The 8,350-nt window shown below is 42.3% G+C and overlaps 1 long non-coding RNA gene across 1 annotated transcript; it reads right to left on the reverse strand.

Annotated features, from left to right (window-relative positions):
• Positions 1-533: 533 nt before the first annotated feature.
• LOC148094671 (uncharacterized) lies at positions 534-3,317 on the reverse strand. The gene is made up of 3 exons (XR_015718425.1): positions 3,183-3,317; positions 2,980-3,082; positions 534-599 (listed from the first exon to the last, which is right to left on the reverse strand). It is a non-coding gene; the product is annotated as an uncharacterized LOC148094671 (long non-coding RNA).
• Between the last annotated feature and the right edge of the window lie 5,033 nt (positions 3,318-8,350).

Raw genomic sequence — 8,350 nt, forward strand, 5'->3', positions numbered from 1 at the left:
ACCTTACGTGTGTATAGGAATTTCTTTCACTTAGGTATTAATCACGTTATTGTAATGCCTTGGTGCCACTGGATTTTAACATGTCTGACACTCATACTTAAGACAAATGGTAGGGGGTGTAGTAAGGATGTTGGGGGAAACAGGAACTCCAGAGGACCAGTCTTTTGTCTCTTCGAGGACTCTGGGAAGTAGCAGGGGAGTGTGACCCTTAAGGTGTGAAACAGCTGTGTACTGCCTTTTGTTCCTGAAGAAGGTATTTAACTGAGAGCCATGCTAGGCTCAGAGAGACTCTGCTGACCGTCTGTCCCGCGGTCATGCAGGGACTTCATCAAGCTTGGTTGTCTGTTCTTCGTGTGCGTTGATTAAAGAATGTAAGCTACTGCTCACCGCTCGTCTGCAGGCTTTATTTAAGTGGAAAAACTTCCGCAACACTGTCAAACTCTGAGGGTGAACAGAGAGCAGAAAGTAAGGACGAAGCAGTAGGAATATTTTACCCCAGCAGAGCTAAACTGATCCTGGCCCTGTTTTATTACCTGCATTTTTGGTGGTCACATACATCATCTTCTTCTTCTTTCCTCCAACACCAGTACACAGATTTCCTGTTGCATTGTTGGAGCACAGCATTAGTGTAGGCAGACAACTGAAGTCAAACTTCAAACTAAAGTAATTTATGAGCATCAGTCATGTTTCACAACTAACTTGTACTCATTTGCCCACAAGCTGGCTTGTAATGATCAGCCATGTTCATGCAGGTGTCTCTGCCAGATATTATGTCTCATACACATTAAATTTTTCCTCTTTAAGTTCTAATATTCATGTTTGTGCTTCTAAAAGGGGGAATTAGATCTACTGGATCTACTGATAAGAGCTCCCTTACAGAACAAAACCCTTTCTGTGAACTCTAACTGAATTAGCAGTTGTTCGAATGCTTATGCAAATCTCACAGAAGTGTAAAAAGTGACACATCATTGACTGGTAACGTTTAGCAAAGAAAACCTTTTTTCTTTTAAAAAGGTTGGACATCTGCTGGCTGCTTATCGGGGCCTGGAGCCTGGGGCTTGCTCGGGCCACTTCGGGGGTGGGGTGCCCTCGGCCTCTCGGCCTGGGGCTCGGTGACTCTGGCGCAGCTGGCTGCCGGCGGAGCTCACGGGCACGTCACTGCAACCCCCCCTGGCTTCTGCTCCGCGGCTGCTGAGTGATCCTTCATCTGGGACTCTCCTCAGTTCTTTCTGGGATAGTGGCGCAGCTGCCCCTCTGTTGGTCTTCCTTGGTCTCTTGTGTTCTGAGGGCCTCTGAATGTCTGGAGTCTTGATCTCCTCCATACCTGCTTCATGCCCTGGAGGACGGGGCTGTGGCCCCCTACACCCTCTAGCAGACATGAAGGAACCTTTTAAAAAACAAGCGCGCTCATGCTCACAGGTGTACACACGGGTGCTCACACACACAAACTACACCCTTTTTGGCTCCTACCTCAAAGCACACTGTCCGCTGTCGATCTTACGTGCTGCACAATAATGTTTAATATTTAGTATTTACTGTTATATTCCCATAGATCATCGTGATGTTGTTTATTGTATTGCTTTCGTTTTCTTCTGCTTGTTTTCTTTTTTCTTTCTCAACAGGTGATCCAGGTGATCGATATATGTATTTTTTTTTTGTCTGCTTATTTAGTTGGTTTTTGTTTTTTTGCCCTTTATCCCCGTCCCTCTTCTCCGCTGTTTTTACCCCCTCTTCCTTTCTCCCTTTTCTTTTCCTCATTCAAGTCTGTCCCGTATCTAGCAAGTGAAGATAAAATAAATTAATTAATTAATTAAATAAACAATAATATATAATGCTCAATGTTATATTAAAAATCTTTCTTATAAAAAGTTAAATGGTAAATGGCCTGTATTTGTATAGCGCTTTACTAGTCCCTGAGGACCCCAAAGCGCTTTACACATCCAGTCATCCACCCATTCACACACACATCCACACACTGCTGATTGCAAGCTACATTGTAGCCACAGCCACCCTTGGGCGCACTGACAGAGGCGAGGCTGCCGGACACTGGCGCCACCGGGCCCTCTGACCACCACCAGTAGGCAACAGGTGAAGTGTCTTGCCCAAGGACACAACGACCAAGACTGTCCAAGCCGGGGCTCAAACCGGCAACCTTCTGATCACAAGGCGAAGTTAAGTCTAACGATTCTTAAAACATTGTAGACCAGTGCACTGGCACATTGTGAAATTTAAACATCTGACCAAACTTCATGAACCTGACGTGTTTGTGCAGACCTGAATTTCCACCACCACATGGCAGTGACAAATAATCAATAAACCATGGGCTGCAGCAACACACTCCAGACATGTGAACATAATGCCCTTCCTTAATGAACACCTACTTAATACTTAACACTCTTTCAGAAGTCTTTTTTTTTTGCTGCCATATGTTTACTAACGATTTATATTTCTGTTTACAGTATGATATGCTAATATAGTTCAATACAAATGGGTCATATTCTGTTGTGTTCATGAAACATTTTTGGCTTTTACCCCAAAGCTGTAAAAGGCTGATGGAGCACTGTCGTCACCCTGCAGGGCAGCAGCTTGGACACTCACGTTTGTGAATGCTATAACTCAAAAATGTGCCAATGTGGGATTTTGAAATGTTTTGGATTTTGAAGGTGCAGCTACTAAAAATTTCAGATGAGTTTGAATCTCAGCGACACTGACCTCAAGGTTTCTTCAAGTTTCCTGAAAATCTTGTGATGCAATAATTTACGGAGGAAGTCACCTATGATTATCTAACTGATACCATCCACTAGGAGGCTGCACAGCAACACTGGCAGCCACCAGTATTTTAATAATATTTTACATCCATAGTGAGATGATTTCATTAAGGCCCAAAACACTCACTGCGTCCATGCTTTGATTAGAATCCAGGCCCTCTGTTAAAATAAAGTTACCATCATCACAACCTTATTCGTTCTTTCATATTACCTGCAGGTGCCAGCTCCACATCTCTCTTGACAAAAGCTTTCCTTTTTTCCTCAAGCATCTGACTAGGGATTAACCCAGCACTCCCACCTTCCACATGACGTGCCTGCACAACAAATGAAGAAAAAATTAGCAAAGCAATCCAAAGATATGAAAATGTGCACACAGGAAGCTATAACATTTTCACATAAATACTATTCTGTCACCTGCCACCAGTTGACATCATCCTGATTGACTATTTGCAGGATATCCCCGGTCTCAAACCTTAACCCCGCCTCCTTGCAAGGAATCAGGTTGTCGTTGGCTGGGTCATAATCATAGTGACACTTAAAGAATACCTGGAGAAATACATAGAGAGCTCCCTTGGTGGCGCTGTCACTTGGTGTTCGCTCGCTCGCTCTGTGGTATAGTATCACTTCCTGTTCCTGCTCAAACACAGTGGTGTTTCTGAGTAGCTTATTTGCTTAGCAGTTTAATTAACAACTTTTAAATACATTTTTTTTTCAGAGTATAATCTTCACGTGCTTCATCCGAAGCACACTTTCTGTGTACTCACTACCTAATTTATAGCCAAAGTATTCACTCACTGTCTCTGTACTGTTTCGCTAGCTTAGCTCGTAGCCGACTCGTTAGCACCATGGCTACTTCACCTGTCCCTCCTGCACTTTCTTGCTCATTGTGTCAGATGTTTAGTTACTCCTCGGCCTCCTTTAGCAGTAATGATATCTGTAACAAATGTAGCATATTTGCAGCTCTGGAGGCCAGGATTACTGAATTGGAGACTCGGCTTCGCACCCTGCACTCACCCTTAGCTAGCCAGGCCCCTGTAGCTGGTGCAGCCGAAGATAGCGTAAGCCCCGCTAGCTGTTCCCCGGCAGATCCCAAGCAGCTGTGGAAAGAGGGCTGGGTGACGGTGAGGAGGAAGCATAGTCCTAAACAGAAGCCCCAGGTACACCACCAACCCGTTCATGTGTCTAACCGTTTTTCCCCACTCGGTGACACACCCGCTGGGGGTCAAACTCTGGTAATTGGTGATTCTGTTCTCAGACATGTGAAGCTAGAGACACCGGCAACCATAGTCAATTGTCTTCCAGGGGCCAGAGCAGGCGACATTGAAGGAAATTTAAAACTGCTGGCTAAGGGTAAACGTAAATTCAGTAAAATCATAATTCATGTCTGCAGTAATGACACCCGGTTACGCCAATCGGAGGTCACTAAAATCAATATTGAATCGGTGTGCAACTTTGCCAAAACAATGTCGGACTCTGTAGTTTTCTCTGGTCCCCTCCCCAATCAGACCAGGAGTGACATGTTTAGCCGCATGTTCTCCTTAAATTGCTGGCTGTCTGAGTGGTGTCCCAGAAACGATGTGGGCTTCATAGATAATTGGCAAACCTTCTGGAGGAAACCTGGTCTTGTTAGGAGAGATGGCATCCATCCCACTTTGGATGGAGCAGCTCTCATTTCTAGAAATATGGACAAATTTATTAAACCCCTCAAAATATGACTATCCAGAGTTGCAGTCTTACACGCCTCTCTGCAGCTTCTCTCCTGCTACTACTCCCCCAAAAACCCATCTCCATAGACACTGTGTCAGCTTCCAAAAAGACAAAAAACAAACTAAAAACCAGCAACAAACAACTTAAACATAAACAATTACAAAGAAAGAACAATGCAGTATCCACATCTGAACCAAAGAGTAAAACAGTGAAATGTGGACTATTAAATATTAGGTCTCTCTCCTCCAAGTCTCTGTTAGTACATGACTTAATATTTGATCAACAAATTGATTTACTCTGCCTTACAGAAACCTGGTTGCAGCAGGATGATTATGTTAGTTTAAATGAATCAACACCCCCGAGTCATTCTAACTACCAGAAATCTCGAAGCACAGGTCGAGGGGGCGGTGTGGCAGCAATTTTTCACACCAGTCTATTAATTAATGAAAGACCAAGACAGACTTTTAATTCATTTGAAAGCTTGATGCTTAACATTGTCCACCCCAGCTGTGAAACTCAGAAACCAGTCTTACTTGTTATCATCTATCGTCCACCTGGGCCTTACACAGAGTTTCTGTCTGATTTCTCAGACTTTATATCTAATTTAGTTCTGAGCTCAGATAAAATAATTATTGTGGGTGATTTTAACATCCATGTAGATGCTAAAAATGACAGCCTCAACATGGCATTTAATCTGTTATTAGACTCAATTGGTTTCTCTCAAAATGTAAAAGAACCCACCCACCACTTTAATCACACTCTAGATCTTGTTTTAACATATGGCATAGAAACTGAACATTTAACAGTTTCTCCTGAAAACCCTCTCCTGTCTGATAATTTCTTGATAACATTTACATTTACAATAATTGATTATGCAGCAGTGGAGAGTGGACTTTATCAAAGTAGATGTCTTTCTGAAAGCGCTGTAACTAAGTTTAAGAATATAATCCAGCCACTGTTATCATCGTCAATGCCCTGTACCAACACAGAGCAGAGCAGCTATCTGAACGCTACCCCAACAGAGGTCGATTATCTTGTTAATAATTTCACCTCCTCACTACGTACGACTCTGGATACTGTAGCTCCAGTGAAAACTAAGGTCTCTAATCAGAAGTACCTGACTCCGTGGTATAATTCTCAAACACGTACCCTAAAGCAGATGACTCGTAATCTGGAGAGGAAATGGCGTGTCACAAATTTAGAGGATCATCATTTAGCCTGGAGAAATAGCTTGTTGCTTTATAAGAAAGCCCTCCGCAAAGCCAGAACAGCTTACTACTCATCACTGATTGAAGAAAATAAGAACAACCCCAGGTTTCTCTTCAGCACTGTAGCCAGGCTGACAAAAAGTCAGAGCTCTTTTGAGCCAACCATCCCTTTAACGTTAACTAGTAATGACTTCATGAACTTCTTCACAAATAAAATTTTTATCATTAGAGAAAAAATTACCAATAATCATCCCACAGATGTAATATTATTCAATTCAATTCAATTCAATTTTATTTATATAGCGCCAAATCACAACAAATGTCGCCTCAAGGCGCTTCATAGATACAGAGAAAAGCCCAACAATCATATGACCCCCTATGAGCAAGCACTTTGGCGACAATGGGAAGGAAAAACTCCCTTTTAACAGGAAGAAACCTCCGGCAGAACCAGGCTCAGGGAGGGGCGGCCATCTGCTGCGACCGGTTGGGGTGAGAGAAGGAAGACAGGATAAAAGACATGCTGTGGAAGAGAGACAGAGATTAATAACAGATATGATTCAATACAGAGAGGTCTATTAACACATAGTGAGTGAGAAAGGTGACTGGAAAGGAAAAACTCAATGCATCATGGGAATCCCCCGGCAGCCTACATCTATTGCAGCATAACTAAGGGAGGATTCAGGGTCACCTGGTCCAGCCCTAACTATATGCTTTAGCAAAAAGGAAAGTTTTAAGCCTAATCTTAAAAGTAGAGATAGTGTCTGTCTCCCGAATCCAAACTGGAAGCTGGTTCCACAGAAGAGGGGCCTGAAAACTGAAGGCTCTCCCTCCCATTCTACTTTTAAATACTCTAGGAACAACAAGTAGGCCTGCAGACTGGGAGCGAAGTGCTCTAATATGGTAATATGGTACTACAAGGTCATTAAGATAAGATGGGGCCTGATTATTTAAGACCTTGTATGTGAGGAGCAGGATTTTGAATTCAATTCTGGATTTAACAGGAAGCCAATGAAGGGAAGCCAAAACAGGAGAAATATGCTCTCTCTTTCTAGTCCCTGTCAGTACTCTTGCTGCAGCATTTTGGATTAACTGAAGGCTTTTCAGTGAGTTTTTTGGACATCCTGATAATAATGAATTGCAGTAGTCCAGCCTGGAAGTAATAAATGCATGAACTAGTTTTTCAGCGTCACTCTGAGACAAGGATATTTCTAATTTTAGAGATGTTGCGCAAATGGAAGAACGCAGTCTTACATATTTGTTTAATATGTGCGTTGAAGGACATATCCTGGTCAAAAATGACTCCAAGGTTCCTCACAGTGTTACTGGAGGCCAATGTAATGCCATCCAGAGTAAGACTCTGGTTAGATACCATATTTCTAAGCTTTTCAGCGCCGAGTACAATGACCTCAGTTTTATCTGAGTTAAGAAGCAGAAAGTTGGTGGCCATCCAAGTCTTTATCTCTTTAAGACATTCCTGCAGTTTAACTAATTGGTGTGTGTTATCTGGCTTTATGGACAGATAGAGCTGGGTGTCATCTGCATAGCAGTGAAAATGTATGCTATGTCTTCTAATGATGCTGCCTAGGGGAAGCATGTATAATGTAAACAGAATTGGTCCTAGCACTGAACCCTGTGGAACTCCATAATTAACCTCAGTGTGTGAAGAGGACTCTCCATTTACATGCACAAATTGGAGTCTATTAGATAGATATGATACAAACCACTGCAGTGCAATACCTGTAATACCTACAGCATGTTCTAATCGCTCTAACAGGATATTATGGTCAACAGTATCGAATGCTGCACTAAGGTCAAGAAGGACAAGCACAGAGATGAGTCCACTGTCAGAGGCCATAAGAAGATCTTTTGTAACCTTCACTAAAGCTGTTTCTGTGCTGTGATGAACTCTGAAACCTGACTGAAACTCTTCAAATAAACCATTCCTCTGCAGATGATCTGTTAGCTGTTTGACAACTACTCTTTCAAGGATTTTTGATATGAAAGGAAGGTTGGAGATTGGCCTATAATTAGCTAAGACTGCTGGGTCTAGAGATGGCTTTTTGAGTAAAGGTTTAACTGCAGCCACCTTGAAGGCCTGTGGTACATAGCCGATTATTAGAGATAGGTTGATCATATATAAGATCGAAGAATTAATCAATGGCAGGACTTCTTTGAGCAGTTTTGTAGGAATGGGGTCTAAAAGACACGTTGATGGTTTGGAGGAAGTAATTATTGAAGTTAACTCAGAAAGATCGATTGGAGAAAAAGAGTCTAACTTAACATCAATGGAACTAAGAGTAGCTGTAGATAATATTACATCTGTGGGATGATTATTGGTAATTTTTTCTCTAATGATAAAAATTTTATTTGTAAAGAAGTTCATGAAGTCATCACTAGTTAACGTTAAAGGGATGGTTGGCTCAAAAGAGCTCTGACTTTTTGTCAGCCTGGCTACAGTGCTGAAGAGAAACTTGGGGTTGTTCTTATTTTCTTCAATCAGTGATGAGTAGTAAGCTGTTCTGGCTTTGCGGAGGGCTTTCTTATAAAACAACAAACTATTTCTCCAGGCTAAATGATGATCCTCTAAATTTGTGACACGCCATTTCCTCTCCAGATTACGAGTCATCTGCTTTAGGGTACGTGTTTGAGAATTATACCACGGGGTCA

Source organism: Neolamprologus brichardi, unplaced genomic scaffold, assembly GCF_056152115.1.
Source record: "Neolamprologus brichardi isolate AB-2024 unplaced genomic scaffold, ASM5615211v1 NODE_ptg000031l+_length_7269946_cov_1, whole genome shotgun sequence".
Taxonomy (NCBI): domain Eukaryota; kingdom Metazoa; phylum Chordata; class Actinopteri; order Cichliformes; family Cichlidae; genus Neolamprologus; species Neolamprologus brichardi.